General features: G+C 34.9%; 1 long non-coding RNA gene across 1 annotated transcript; it reads left to right on the top strand.

The window, feature by feature from the left end:
- Nucleotides 1–8,162: 8,162 nt before the first annotated feature.
- Nucleotides 8,163–15,451, top strand: LOC143254469 (uncharacterized). The gene is made up of 2 exons (XR_013030206.1): nt 8,163–8,797; nt 15,238–15,451. It is a non-coding gene; the product is annotated as an uncharacterized LOC143254469 (long non-coding RNA).
- The last annotated feature ends 1,151 nt before the right edge of the window (nt 15,452–16,602 follow it).

The raw sequence follows: 16,602 nt of genomic DNA, 5'->3' as shown, positions 1-16,602 counted from the left end.
CCTAACATTTAGTCCTAGTGACCTACTTACCACTTAATCTCTATAGTTAATTCTGGATAGTATTCCTGATTAAAATTAAGTTATAGTTTTTCATTTTAAATACCTTTATTAACCCTTTATATTTATTAATCAGTTTCTGTGACCTTCCTTTATCTACATCATTATCCCCAATATGCGCCACACAAACTGCATCTCTGTTAGCCCCCTTTGTTATACCTCCTGCTCTGTCAGTTATATCCACCTGTGTTCCTTGGTAACATAATATCAGTCTTTTTCTCACTATCTACATACTTTATTAGTGAATCCTTATCATCCATATCTGTCTCTGACCATCTTATTTTCCTTCCTCATCTGCAGCAACCAAGAGTTAACTTGTTGCTCAACAGAATGTGACCGTTATAACTAAATACACCAGTTTTTACTATATTAGTACTCTGTAACTACTTGTTAACTGACGTGTTCCTTACATGTAAAGGTTTAATATCCTCATGAAGTCCTGCTACAATTTCCAACAGTCTAAACTTTTCTATGTTGTCTCTGCTTCAATTATGATAGTCTCAAACATACAAATTGTGGATTTTCATAACTGGCTTCCTCAGATGTACACGACAGTTCCTAGTCCTAAAAAATAAAAACTACACCAGATAGTTAGTGTAATTAGAAATTATTAGTAATTCAATATCTATGGTACAACCACATTATTAAGATCTGGAAATTGAATAACTTTAATTATATTAATCTGATAAGTTGTGATAAAATCAGATTGTTTCACGATACAGTCTGTTATAACGGTAATTATAAATTCAAAACTCCTGTAACAAATAACAATATTTTACTGTTCGTGTCGAAATATTGATATGATAGTTAATATGTCTGATAAACGAACAGTAAGAATCAGTGAAATACTTTGCATCAAATTTATAAATACATAAATAGATAGGTATATTACATAAATATAAAAAATAAAAAATACATAAATAGATAGGTATGTTGCATAAATATAAAAATACGAACTAAACATACTACACTTAAGATTACTGATTAATATTTAAAATCTAATTTTATATAATATTATTTAAATAATAAATATCTTGCACTAATTTCTAACGTGTATTAACATCGTTAGCACGCATGTATGTGAACACTCTTATCAAACGTGAAACAGTCTAGTTACAGTAGATTCTGTGGGTGGTATACAGGTTCAGGTGACTGTGAGTTTAGTTTGATTCCTATATTGTGTTACTAGTATTATCCTATTAATATGAGTTCTCATTGTCATAGGGGGCGTTCTGAAATCAGTTCCAGGAGCTGATGTTTTCGTACTTTTTGTTTGTTTGTTTGTTAGGGCTATCCGCGCTAGCCATCCCTAATTTAGCATTGTAAGTCTAGAGGGAAGGCAGCTAGTCATCACCACCCACCACCAACTTTTGAGCTACTCTTTTACTAACGAATAGTGGGATTCACCGTCACATAATAATGCCCCCACGGCTGAAAGGACGAACATATTTGGTGCGATGAGGATTCGAACCCGTGACTCTCAGATTACGAATCGAACGCTTTAACCCACCTGGCCATGACAGGCCTTTCTTACTTAAAATTATCTCGTTTCTTTTACATTATTCGCAAGGAAATTGTCATCTTCCCATAACTGTAGGCAGTAAAAGTTGACACACCTGAGGAACGTTGTGGGCTTGTAGCACCCACACCTTTCTTTCTTATATATTTTTATTTACCTTTTTATATTCGAGGTTTAACAAACGGAACTTGAGAGTGATAGATGTATCCCGAGTTCTAATTTTGGAGTCCTATTCATAAGTCAGTGCACATCTTACGTTCTACAGAGACACGAAACCTTATAAACTGAGCTCTTCAGTAAGCGTTAGGGTTATGGCGTATCATATCTTTTGATAAACTGATTTTTTAACCTAGGTATTTTGCTAACATCCTGAATAACCTATGTAATAGCAATGGTGACTTTGTTTAGGCTTGTCTTGAATAATTAGGATAAACAAAACTGCGGTTCGCAACCGAGGGTCCAGCCTGTCAAAGAATAGATCGGGTCTTTACGTCACATTTTCATTTTTTTTTTTCTATGAGAAAGGAAAATCTTATTATGTAACCTTGTGACTTACCACTGAGCCATTGAAGGGGCCGTCATATAACACAGATTAACTTACCACTGAGCTATTGGCGGGGCCGTCATATAACACAGATTGTATTATATTTAAGGTACTTTACTCGTAACCTGGCATATTTTTGGTTGAGTTTTGTTTTAACTAATATAAAAAATTAATTTAAGGTAACAATTATTTTTGACTGTTTTAAAGATATTTCCAAATTAAACGAATGTCTGTTTTGTCTCTCAGCAGCTTAGCTCTGACTCTGCAGGGTTAAGTTGCTAAACATTTGGTTTGGTTTTTGGAATTTCGCACAAAGCTACTCGAGGGCTATCTGTGCTAGCCGTCCCTAATTTAGCAGTGTAAGACTAGAGGGAAGGCAGCTAGTCATCACCACCCACCGCCAACTCTTGGGCTACTCTTTTACCAACGAATAGTGGGATTGACCGTCACTTTATAACGCCCCACGGCTGGGAGGGCGAGCATGTTTATGCGACTCGGCGCGAACCCGCGACCCTCAGATTACGAAGCGCACGCCTTAACGCGCTAGGCCATGCCAGGCCATAAACATTTGGCTTTCCTACCAGTGGCAAGTAGGGATACACACAACCCCTTGTAATTGAGAACAACCAAATCAAAACCGATGTTGCTAATTTCGACGGTCATTATATTCAAATAATATTTTAGATGAAGTAATAAAGTTACGAAATAATTTAATAGTATAAAAATCTGATGTGTATTATGGGTACAATAAAACCTCTTTTTACAACGATGTTGATATTTATTAAATAGTTCAATTTTCATTTTATAGTTGTCGTTATAAACACATAGGGGATGTTTGAATTTGATCCAAGTATCAGGCCATGGTTAGGCAGATGGTTGTAGCACTGTTTCTACACAGTAAAACATATTTACGTTCGTGGACTGGTAATAAGACCCGCTATAGTTAGTGTATTTGTTACTCATACATTGATACCCCGAACGTTATCGGAAAGTAAAACTTTTAATTTTTCAAGTTTATTAAACTCAATGTCGTATGTTAACTTCTAGAAAGTGGACTCTAGCATGAGGTCCTAATAATAAATAAACGTTAAAACCTAGTTCCAATGGATCCTACTTTTATTAGAGTAAATTTCCAACACCCGGAAATAAACGTGAAGCGAAAATAATACTCTCGAACGCAGGGGGGGAAGGTCACATCATTTTCATTTATTTCGGGTACGAACAAAGTTAACTTTTATTAAAATGTATTATTTTCTCAGGGTATTCTGTAAGTGTTGATACGTTATTAGATGTGGGATCTCTTACGATGTAAAATAAATTGTTTGAATCTACTTTGCCAACTGGACAATTATATTAAAGTAACGTGAGAAGAAATGCGATAACATATTTTTTCATACACTAATACAACAGTAAATGTTTCCAAAATGATTATTTGTGTTTGTATGATATCCTAAGTTACTTATTTCACAAGAACATATTACAAAGTAACACCTAAAACACAATTACTAAATTTTTACGTATTTAACACATAACGGATGTTATGTTATTTTGAATAGTAAACCTGTGTTTATGATGAACATGTTTCTGACTTGTGCAATAGCGGATGTACTTTCTGTTTGTCATCAAGCAAATTCATTATGTTTCGTTAGAATAATAGAGCTAGGGGCGGGAGAATGAATTGTTTTTAAAATTTTCTATCCTTTCCGTTTTCTGATATGATTACAAATATCTTCATTTTGTGTTTTGTTACAAAAGTATAGTTTTTGGCTTAAATCAAAGTATTAGAAAGTATTTAAATAACGAATTAGTTTCTAGCGTGTTTCCATATGGGTGTGGAAGAAACTTAGATATGACACCGTCTCCTACACTGTAACGCCCCCATGATACGTGTACACGTGTAACTTACAACGAGGCCTATTCTTTCTTCTTTTTGTTCACGGGAGGAGGCGCTGAAGGAATAATTATTCGCAGGCCTAAAGTTGAACGTAGTCGTAGTGGAACTTGGCAGGTCGCCAGTTCTGTTTCTCACGTCACTAGCAGTAAAGTGAACGTCGTATTGTTTACTACCACTTTCTTGGTGTTTTGTACACTTTGTTATCGGCCGGTGTGTGATGCACGTGTCTGCAACATCATCACCGTGGCAACACGTATCACATACCCTAACATGCCTGTACAGTCTTTTTGTGATCTGACAACAATAACCAAACATTTCTGTAGACGTATCAGCAAGTTGAAAGTTGAGGTCTAAGCGACAGTAACCAGAACAGCTATTTCTGTATGGTATGTTTATTCCTACTAGATTTAGAGCATATCTTCCGGTATGTTATATTTAAACAAACCAAAAAAACTGTTGTTTTAATTTGATACATTCTCTTTCTGTCATGCTTGTAAACAGTTACTACCGGTAAACTGTTAAATGTTCAACCGCAAAACATTTAGTATAAATTGTGTAGGTGGGGCTGTAATAAAGTCTCAAATTAGTTATGCTTTCCCTGAAGTTTTCCGTGTAGCTGAATGTAGACTTGTATTTTATCGTATTTGCAAATAACTAAACCTATCATAACGTATTCTTCTTTCACTTCCTGTATTAATGTTTCTTGGGCTTACTGTAAAGGTAACATTTTGGAATAATATAATTAGGACTGGGTATAAATCAAGGGAAAGTTTTATACGGGGCTGTTAGAACTAAACCTTATAAATGTCAAATATAATTCAGTGTTTATTAAGTACAGTTTGTTTTTATCTGGGGACTGGCATGTCACAGTGAGAATAAGGTTCTGAAATAATTACTGTAACGGTTTGAATCGTAGGGTGCAATTATTTTTAATTATTCGTTAAAAAGAGTAACGTTCACTTAATGTTATCGAAACTTGTAAGTTGTAACTTAAGTTCTACAAATTAGCTTAATAAGTGAATATTCACCGTCAGGCCTAACTTGACACTATACACTAGTACAACTGACTTCCTATTCCGGTATTTCACGTGGATTGTCTGTCGCAAGCACAGTTTTGAAAACTCAACTGAGTTAAATTCAAATTTCAGTCATTTAAATATCTCGATAATTCAGATTCAACATTTATTTGTTAAAGCTGAATCGGTTATCTACTTTTGTCTAACTCACTGTTTGTATCACGTCAGTCTTTTCCAAAGCTTTCGAGAAAAGCCACGCCTCCTCATCGGAAACACGATAGTATAGATTTAAAATATCGTACAAATGAGAGGTTTATTGGATGTTAACAAATATCTCATCGTAACTGCTTGTAGCAGCGTACACTTGTGTTAAACGTCGAATTTGATCTCCATATTAGGAACATACATTGAAGTTTTCCATTGGCTGTCAGTAGTTTTTCTTTAATTACGAATTGTTCGCTTGATACGTATGTTTATTTATTTGTTTAATTTTGAATTGTGCTCTGATATTTGTTTTAAACGAAAAAGTGAGATACCTATATAGTATTCACACATCTCACTGCGTCATTTATTCTTGTCCAGAGAATCGCTATACTATGACTGCTTAAAATAGAGAGGAAAGGGGTGTAGCGACAGTTAACATTGAAAAATGGGTGGAAAATAATATTAAGGTGTTTTATTAGCGGATGTAGTGTTGTATGAGTGGTAAAGTAGCTGGTAATATTGGCGTATGGCGTCTTGAGTTTTTCTTCGTGTATAATTTGTGAAACAGCTGGTATATTATGGCATATGAAATATCCTACTTCAGGTAGGCCTACTTGGTGGTGTTTGCCATGTCAAATGTTATATGCTCTCGCAGTTATTTTCACCTCGTCGATATAAATGTTACCGACGTCAAACAGTATATAAGACTATTGTTTTACTTGCAATGCTAAGCCTAACTCTAATTATAAGCAACATTACTATAAGCTATGTTAAAATAATTAAAATTTAACTAGGCAGTGTGTTGTATTTAAAGAGAAACTTGGGCGGTACTGTAACTGCGGACATCAGCAATCTCCTTGTTAACCTCGGACGGTAAAACAAGTTACTGAATGAACATGTTCAAATATTTGGTGTTGAAATGATATTTAGACAACGTGTGAAATGAACGTACTGCTTCACTATTAATATCTTCTGGTTGGGGTGGCTCTGACTCGAGTTTAACACTTCCATATTCGATATTAACTTCAGACCAGTGCATCTCAACCTCTCAGATACCACGAACCCCACCATTTCTCCCTCTAAACTGTCGTGGGTAACTAAAATCTTTACTGAGTAGGAATACATCTTGTCAGTTATTTTAAATCCCCGCATTGTGATGGGCCGTTGGTTGAGAAACTGGTTCAGAGGTTTAAACCCGTTTCCTTGTTTTGTTTTACGTGTGTAACTCGTTAGGGAACGTTATCCTTAGGGAAGTTTCAGCTGTTTTACCCACCACCTTCCGTTTCCTTAGTTTTACGTGTGTAACTCGTTAGGGAACGTTATCCTTAGGGAAGTTTCAGCTGTTTTACCCCACCACCTTCCGTTTCCTTGTTTTGTTTTACGTGTGTAACCGTTATCCTTAGGTTTCAGCTGTTTTACCCCACCACCTTCTTCTTCCTGGTCGAAGTTTTGGTAAAGACCAGTATCAGGTCTACTAAAAATGCCATATTTGAACCTAAATTTATACCGGCCTTTATGGTACACACCAATTAGTTTGTTCGTCAGCTGGCGGTGGCGTCACCAGTCGATCAAGAATAATTTTGTTGGTTCATTTTAAAATGGCTCACCGCCTTGGTAGTGGGGGTCATGTCCGTATTGTATGTCTTGAAGCTGAAGCACGTTGTCATGGAAGCATAGAAACTTTAGCCATCTTTGTTTACTGAGTTACTTACAGATGCCATCCGTATCACTTGTATTTCTAGTAGGACTGATGCTACTATAAAAACAAAAGTGGTTGATGGTTAACATGTGGATACACTCATTCCTACATATTTCTTTAACATAACGAGACATTGTTTGGTAGACGTTATCCGAGGCCGGATGAACTTCGGGGTTTTCCACCTATTTACATAGCAACTCTTTATTTATTTTCAAATACTGGTACGTTTTATTATTGGTACTTGTATAATTTGTTCTGGACATGCTCGTAGCAATTAAGTGATATATAATTTAAAAAAAGGAAGGAAATTCATACAAGACAACATACAAGCGTCAAAGTGTAACGCTATATATTTGTATATCTATGTTTTTAACTTTACAAAGACTGTTTGCACCAACATTGGAACTGGTTTGCTTATCACACTACTCTTCGAATAATACATTGTTTAAAGAAAAACTTTATCCTACATGTTTCTCCACATTCTAAAATGGTCAAATTAAAGAAGTGGGCGTGAGCAGCTAACGTGATTTTTTTAAATCACGTATTTTAAGCCTAGAAGTTTCTGATGCTTCGACAGATTTTGAGGTTTAAACCGTGACGTTTTAAATATCTAACTGCAAATTAATTTTTTTCTATACATTTCTACCTATCTGTTTAGCTGAGAATACAAACCCGTATTATAATGTAATTTTCTCTACATTTCCACTTATGTAGGTAGCTGAAAACATAAAATTCGTATTATAAATGTGTAGAGAGATTTGTAATAATAATGTATTATTTACTGTTGCTATAAATTAAATCAATTTTCATAAGTGTCTAAACTATGTTCATAAGTAAAATGTTGAGCGAAGTCAACTTTTTAAGATTTGTAAAGTAATTCAAGTAAAAGCAAGCTTATCGCATCCTGCAGAATTATATTATAAAAAATTTAATATAATTGTAATGTAAGTAATATTTTAATGTGATTAGAATAAAAGTCTAGTGTTTTTTATTAAGTTTCAAATTAATATTTGTAAGATATGTTTGTAATTTACTCAGCTAACCCTCTGGTACTTCTTTGTCATAAATTTAAGAGTATTTTTATATTATGTCGGAGAAACAGTTATATATATATATATATATATATTGTTCCTGATGTTAGAAGGATAGATAAGTTATTAGGGTTAGTGGTTAGTGTTAGGCTGTTGCTGGAAAGGTTTTAGTTCCCACTCGACACTTTCACCTATGGAGTGTTATAAGTGTGACAATCTTGCCATTTAATTGTACGCAATCACGTAGACGGTTGCTGCTGTTGATTTAACTTTGGTTAGCAGTTCTAAATTAGAAATGGCTATGCCTAATACTCTTTAAGATCTCTGAATTAGTTGATTTTGTGTGTACCGTTCAGGTTAAAAATACCAAAACTTTATTCCTTGGCATGGCATTGCCATGTGGTTAGGGTGCTCGACTCGTAATCTGAGGATGGCGGGTTTGAATCCCCGTCCCACCAAACAAGCATGAGGGCGTTATAATATACGGTCAATCCTACTATTCGTTGGTAAAAGAGTAGCCCAAGAATTGGCGGTGGTTGATGATGACTAGTTGCCTTTTCTCTAGTCTTCCATTGCTAAATTAGGGATGGCTAGCGCAGATAGCACTCGGGTAGCTTTGTGTGAAATTTATCTCGGTAACATTTAAAATAATGTTACATCCAAGGGACAGTGTAACAACAAATAAACTGTAACATCATGTGGAACACCAACTTTGTTTTACTGAGATGTGTGATTATACACGTTTTCATGAACGAAATTCGAAAACTATTCTTATTGTAGCGGAGCTGTACCACTGCCGGAGCCTTACTCCTATATTCTATTACGGAAGAAGCGTAAGCATGATTTGTTCTTGAATTGAGTATTTTCGTTAAAATCCACCCTTTAAATGTTGATGTGGTATCGTTAGTGAAAACATTACATTCTCTTTATGTTGGAGTTTAATTGTAATAATGAGGAAAAACTAAGTCTGTGAACACCGTTCAACTTGTTTATCTGTCGTTTGTTTTTATGTTATTCTGTTTTGTTGTTATAGTTTACGTTTTACCATGGTAAGTGTGATTACTGTCACTTATGAAATAATGACGTTGTGTAACAGACTGTCTGTGAATTCCAGAGTATGTAATGCATCAGTGACAGCTTGTATCATTTCTAATATAAGAAAGGTAAAGTGTTTAGAAGTAATATTAATTAGATGCATCAATTTTGTGTTTAAAAATCTCCTAACTAATAAAGAAAATTTATATTATGTGTAAGTTATTCTTTTAGCCTAATGTGATACTATAATACGTGTTTTTGTTGTAGTTGTCTTTTTTACATTTTAGCTAGTATTTTGTTTAAGCCTAATTTAGGGTACATTTATTTCACCAGTGTACTCTCCACGCAATACGCGTTTTATGTCGAAGTATATATAATTCTACTAAGTTAATAGACAATATTTTGTTCAGTCAGTTTTAAACTATATAGTTATCGTCTTAAATTTTGCACAGTGTTAAAAAATTATAGTTGAGAATGTTGATCACAGATAATTAAGTTTAAACAACATACACACCGTTTATAACTTACGGAAAAAAATCTTTAGTCAGCATTCAAAATACTGACATGGTCGATCTTTACATCAGGAAAATCGTGAAAATCTGAGAAATTAAAAACTCTCTATCATTGTTTGTGACCTGCAAGGAATCAGGTGTGTTTTTATCAAATGTAATACGGTGGAAAACTAAAAAGTTCACAGCTGTGTTTTGTAGCATTTTGTATAATTACTAAAAATGGGAAGTTTCATTATTTTTGTTTACTAATGTGTAGAAATGTCTTTGTAACAAATGTAGATTGGTTACAATATGTTTAACTAATTAACCAAACCCCCCCCCCCCAAATTGTTTTTTGTGAGCTCTGTATCCACCCCCACCCAAAGACTCAGTATGAGAAATTCTAACTTGTCTTTTGTATTTCAGTTTATAATTTTCACCATGATTGCTGTGAATGTGACCACACTGGAGCCCAAAATATACATTTGTTGACCTTTGACCCTATAAAATGCTTTAAAAAGGTCTAAAAACAAAAAACCGAAAGGTGTCTGGTTGTACTTTGATCAAGGTATAACCCTAACACATGTCAAGTCAGTCCGTCAATAAATGAATGAATTGGAATAGACTGAAAACTATTTGGGAAAGAAAATAAAAAACCAGTTTGTCTGCGGAGACATAATATTCACGGGGTGTTTGTTTTTGCATCATTAAAACATACTAAAATTATATCTAGATCCGTAATTTTGGACTAATTTTAAATGTATTTCGGTTTTGTTTTTCTGTACTATTATTTCTTTATGTGTCTTATATTAATTATGTAACTTAGTAAAATCGGATACAGTGTGACAAATTAGAAAGCCGGAGTTTTGGGACAATTGCAAATGTATTTCGAAATCTACAATATCAAAGGTTACCCTGGTTATAGGTTCAGTTGTTTGTCGGCCTGGCATAGACAGGTGGTTAAGGCGCTGGATTCTAAACCGAGAGACTGCGGGTTCTAATCTCCGTCTCATCAAACATGCTCGTCATTTCAGCCGTGGGGGCGTAATAACGTGACGGTGAATCCCACTATTCGTTGGTAAAAATAGTAGTCCAAAACCTGTTGGTGGTTGACTAGCTACCTTCCCTCTAGTCTATCACTGCTAAATTAAAAACGGCTACCGCAGATATTCCTCGTGTAGCTTTGTGTAAAATTCAAAAACAAAGCTGTTGTTTTTCTCGTGACTGGATATGGAAAGGACACGTCACAAAATGAAGTCATTAGTTATATTAGGAGCTGTTTTAATTGTATTTTTGCCACTTTAAAATGTTTGTTTTATCACGTTGGAACTTTGTAAACTAGTTAATGTCGGTGACAGACAAAAACCTGACTTAGTAACACATGATACACATGCACTTGTGTGACTCATTATTCGGTGTACTCGCGTAACTTTGTGTCATTCATTAAAAATTACATTTAATAAGAAACAGATGGTTTAAAATAATTGTTTTTATATTTAAGCCTAAAAACGATTAAATTTCCAAGTTGATTTACTTTTCCAACAAGTATGTATTTAGTACCATGTACAAGTGTGTATTTAGTACGAGTGAGAAATACATGTACAAGTGTGTATTTAGTAATGAGTGAGAAATACATGTACAAGTGTGTATTTAGTACGAGTGAGAAATGCATGTACAAGTGTGTATTTAGTACGAGTGAGAAATGCATGTAATTTTATGAAATGAAATTTCTTTTCACAGAATTTCAAACCGTTTCCCCAGTGTTTTAATTTTATCTTTGTCACATAGTGTAGAAGGGTAGGCCTTATGTCAACAGTTAACATACAACTTTCCTTAAACGTTCAGTTTTTCTGTGGTATGTCCAACATGAATTCTAAAACGTTTCGCTTGTATTTTTCATGTCTACTTTGTTGATGCGATAATCAGAAGTGGTATAATAATTTCATCTCGTTATTCAGTAAACCCGTTTGTCGATTGAACTGGAACACACGCTCGCCGTACCACCATCCCCGTGAAATATCTTTCATTGTGTATGTTCTAGACTTTTTGACAGTGGTACGTTATTCTTGGCAAAATTCTGTAATTAAATGGAAAATTGAAACGTTTACAGAGGGTTGTATGTTAGTGCAAAACAACCGGAATAAGACGTCTAACTAAGTTAGGCCTAGTCAACTCGTGAACTTGTGTTATTTGCGAAATTAAGGTACTATTTAGTGGTAGGAAGGATAGTTGTAGATAGTCACTGGTCGAGGATTCCTGATTGTTGTTCTTATAGACGTTAATAATTTAAACCAAGTGCTAGCTAGAGGTTAAAATCAATGGTACATTTATAAGTCAGGTTACACTTTTTAAATTAACACCGTGTTACTCTGAGACAGGTTTCATTGTGTAGATGGGTTTTGTTGTATGCGGTATTAGTGGTTCTGGCTTATTTCTAAATATCGCGAACCTGTCTGTGCTTCTGTGATGGGTCTGGGCCTGGCATGGCCTAGCGCGTAAGGCGTGCGACTCGTAATCCGAGGGTCGCGGGTTCGCGTCGCGCCAAACATGCTTGCCCTCCCAGTCGTGGGGGTGTATAATGTTAAGGTCAATCCCACTATTCGTTGGTAAAAGAGTAGCCCAAGAGTTGGCGGTGGGTGGTGATGACTAGCTGCCTTCCCTCTAGTCTTACACTGCTAAATTAGGGACGGCTAGCACAGATAGCCTTCGAGTAGCTTTGTGCGAAATTCCAAAACAAAAACAAACAAAACTATGATGGGTCTGTTACCTACACTCCATCAGTATCTTCTACAAACTTCTGTGTGTAACATCACCTACATCGTTCGTGCGTCGTCCTCAGCACGTGTATTTTGATTTATTTTGAACTTCTAATCTCTGATTTTTTTGGCATATTAGTGGTCTGTTTTTTGGTAGTCTGGAAGATCAGTTATCTCGCTCTTCCAACACGTCTATAGGATTAACTAATTAGACTCATCTGTTTCACTTCCATGAAATACTTTGTTTCCTAATAAGTATTGGATACTTGTAGCTTGTTTTCAATGTCGACCCGACCTCTTTACATCAGTTGTTATATAAAATTTCAGGCATTATACAACCTGATCTTCACCACAACGTTATAAAATGTAATTCACTCTGTTTAAAATCAAACCCGATTCTAAACTGAAAGCTAAATCTGTTCAGGTTACTGATTAGGGTGTCCAAGTGTTATGGCAGCTTTCCTTGTATTTCTGAAATAAACCACCATGTAGGGTATCGTTGTAAAAAAACATCTAACTTTTACTTGGATGATTGGAATAAGACACTATTAGATATCTGATAATTAGTACTTAACATCGTGGTTTATTGTTGTAAAGAAACATCTAACTTTTACTTGGATGATTGGAATAAGACACTATTAGATATCTGATAATTAGTACTTAACATCGTGGTTTATTGTTGTAAAGAAACATCTAACTTTTACTTGGATGATTGGAATAAGACACTATTAGATATCTGATAATTAGTACTTAACATCGTGGTTTATTGTTGTAAAGAAACATCTAACTTTTACTTGGATGATTGGAATAAGACACTATTAGATATCTGATAATTAGTACTTAACATCGTGGTTTATTGTTATCGTTTCTTTATTTACCTTTACAAGAGGTTGATGTTAGGAAAGCTTGTTGGGATGGTTGATAGGGTCGCAAGGTTGATGTTAGGAAAGCTTGTTGGGATGGTTGATAGGGTCGCAAGGTTGATGTTAGGATAGTTTGTTGGAATGGTTGATAGGGTCGCAAGGTTGATGTTAGGATAGCTTGTTGGAATGGTTGATAGGGTCGCAAGGTTGATGTTAGGATAGCTTGTTGGGATGGTTGATAGGTTGGGATCGCAAGGTTGATGTTAGGATAGCTTGTTGGGATGGTTGATAGGGTCGCAAGGTTGATGTTAGGATAGCTTGTTGGGATGGTTGATAGGGTCGCAAGGTTGATGTTAGGATAGCTTGTTGGGATGGTTGATAGCGTGACAAAACGTGACTTCCAACTTGTCACACGTACTTATTTCTGTAATCGACCTGTTTAGTTTCATGTGACTCGATATTCCGTATATCCTACACTACCACAAGCTGTGTGAAGTACAATTAGATAATAACACAGTACTACAAGCTGTGTCCCAAATCATACCACTATTTATAGTCTTAATGGTTGGTAGTTGATGTTTAAACTACATTAACCATGTCCCAAGGAATACCACCTCGCAATCGACTTGTCGGGCTTAAGTCAGGTCACTGGACATCTTTGAACTGTGAACCATAGTCTTTGTAACGGGACAGTTAATCCCACTTATTGTTAGTAAAATAACATCAAAGAGTTGACTAGTTGTCTTTTCGCTTCTCTATTACTTCTAAATTCGGGACGGTTCGTTTGTTTTTATAAAGATAAACGTAAAAACAACGCACGTACGTCCTGTGCTTGTCTACCACTGGTATCAAAACTTGTTTAAAACGTAGGTTGCAGATATACCGTTGTGCCTCTGTGGGTGAAGTCAGAACAAATACCCTTGAGTAGTTTTTGGTGTAATTCGACTAATAAAACACCCAGTTGTCTTTCTTCCTACAGACATGTTTCAATCAACTGTTAAATCACAATTTTCAGGATAATTCATTACTGACTACTTTGCTAAGTTCCACAGCCATTCTGAGACCCATTTTTACTTCAAGTGGGTTTCTCGTCGTCACGGATTGTTTAATTTGATTTTTCTATGAAGCTAGACTTTTTGTCGTAAGAATAAATCGGTGCTACTATTATTTATAACTGTTTTATATATATATTAGCTTTAACACTAGGGTAAGATTTAGATTTCTTACTCTAATCCACAGGGTAAAATCGTACCTAAAACACAATTCGAAAGTAATAATCGGTGAAAACCAGAAAATCCAGAGAAAAATATATATCTAAAAACGGTTAGTTTGGGTTGCACCTGACGATGACCGAAGAAGGTCGAAACGTTGTTCGTTCCTTTACATAAAAAAAAATGTTCTCAACCCAAACCAGCCGTTTTACGTATATACAATTCAAAAGTAAATGCAGAATATAAAGTCGTATTGATAATGTCAAATTCGCGACATTGGAACAAGCAAATATTATTGTTAAGTAACAGCTATTGTTTTATTGTTATTAATTTGTCTGACACTCAATTATCTGAAAGTAAATAATTAGTTCACTGGTGCACAACGACCAATTTTCATTGTGAAGCATTGTTTTACATACCAGAGCCATCTATTGGCTAAAACGAAACTAGCAACTCTATTTTAGAACATATTTTAGAATTAGTAGCTTGTGTTTTTAAGCGCAAAGCTACCCAAAGGCTATTTACTGTGTCCACTATGGGTATCGAATGTCGGACCTACGCTGTGCCATTGAAGGGTGATCGTTTTAGAATCCATAAATTATTTTGAGATATTAAGACTAAAACAAAAAATTAATTTAGAAAATAATTAGTTTCGGGTTTGTTGTAAGTGGAAGCTTTAAAGTAATGTTGTGTATCAAAATTGTAGACATTTGTTATACGTAATTGTCATCGAAGATTCTATTGGTTTACCTTTACTTGACGACATAAACAGTTCCTTGTGCGGACTTTATAACTTCCTCACAACTCTGTATTTTCACTATAAACATAAAATGTTGACTTCAGTAAATATTGGAAGACTGCTTGTCTCTTAAATATATCCGCCTCCAAGTAATGATTGTATTTCTATTCTATCCTAGTAAAGATATGAACACAATTGGGAACATTTCCTCTGCACAAAACGTACAGTTTCAGGAAACTTGAGATGATCGTATCGTGTATCGCATCAAAATGTGTACGTAGCCATTCAGATGAACGGTGTTCAAGCTGGATAGATGAAACACCTGGACAGAAGTACTGTTGTAACTAGTATAAACATTATATATTTACTTTCAATAAATTCTCACGTGTTAATGATGTTCCAGTTCATGTTTAAATTCTCATTTAATTAACATTGTGGTCATAAGATAAACGATATTTATAATAACATTCGTATTCCTGGTTTAGGCTTAAACAAGTAAAGTAATGAATAATTAAAATATGGACTATAACAAGCTATCTTTTAAAGTTTTTAATGACTAAATATTCTGAGTTGTGACTCTTTAATACAAGATAAAAAATTACAATATTTCAAGTAATCCACACAGAAAGCACACCAGTCTTATGTTAGTTACTAGATTCTGTAATAAACACACAGGTCTTATGTCAGTTACTAGATTCTGTGATAAACACACAGGTCTTATGTCACTTACTAGATTCTGTGATAAACACACAGGTCTTATGTCACTTACTAGATTCTGTGATAAACACACAGGTCTTATGTCACTTACTAGATTCTGTGATAAACACACAGGTCTTATGTCACTTACTAGATTCTGTGATAAACACACAGGTCTTATGTCACTTACTAGATTCTGTGATAAACACACAGGTCTTATGTCACTTACTAGATTCTGTGATAAACACACAGGTCTTATGTCACTTACTAGATTCTGTGATAAACACACAGATCTTATGTCACTTACTAGATTCTGTGATAAACACACAGGTCTTATGTCAGTTACTAGATTCTGTGATAAACACACAGGTCTTATGTCAGTTACTAGATTCTGTGATAAACACACAGGTCTTATGTCACTTACTAGATTCTGTGATAAACACACAGGTCTTATGTCACTTACTAGATTCTGTGATAAACACAGGTCTTATGTCACTTACTAGATTCTGTGATAAACACAGGTCTTATGTCACTTACTAGATTCTGTGATAAACACAGGTCTTATGTCACTTACTAGATTCTGTGATAAACACACAGGTCTTATGTCACTTACTAGATTCTGTGATAAACACACAGGTCTTATGTCACTTACTAGATTCTGTGATAAACACACAGGTCTTATGTCAGTTACTAGATTCTGTGATAAACACACAGGTCTTATGTCAGTTACTAGATTCTGTGATAAACACACAGGTCTTATGTCAGTTACTAGATTCTGTGATAAACACACAGGTCTTATGTCACTTACTAGATTCTGTGATAAACACACAGGTCTTATGTCACTTAC

The sequence above is a fragment of the Tachypleus tridentatus genome, chromosome 6 (assembly GCF_004210375.1).
Source record: "Tachypleus tridentatus isolate NWPU-2018 chromosome 6, ASM421037v1, whole genome shotgun sequence".
NCBI lineage: Eukaryota > Metazoa > Arthropoda > Merostomata > Xiphosura > Limulidae > Tachypleus > Tachypleus tridentatus.
Note: the sequence above shows the minus strand (reverse complement) of the source record. Positions and strands in the feature narration are given on the sequence as shown.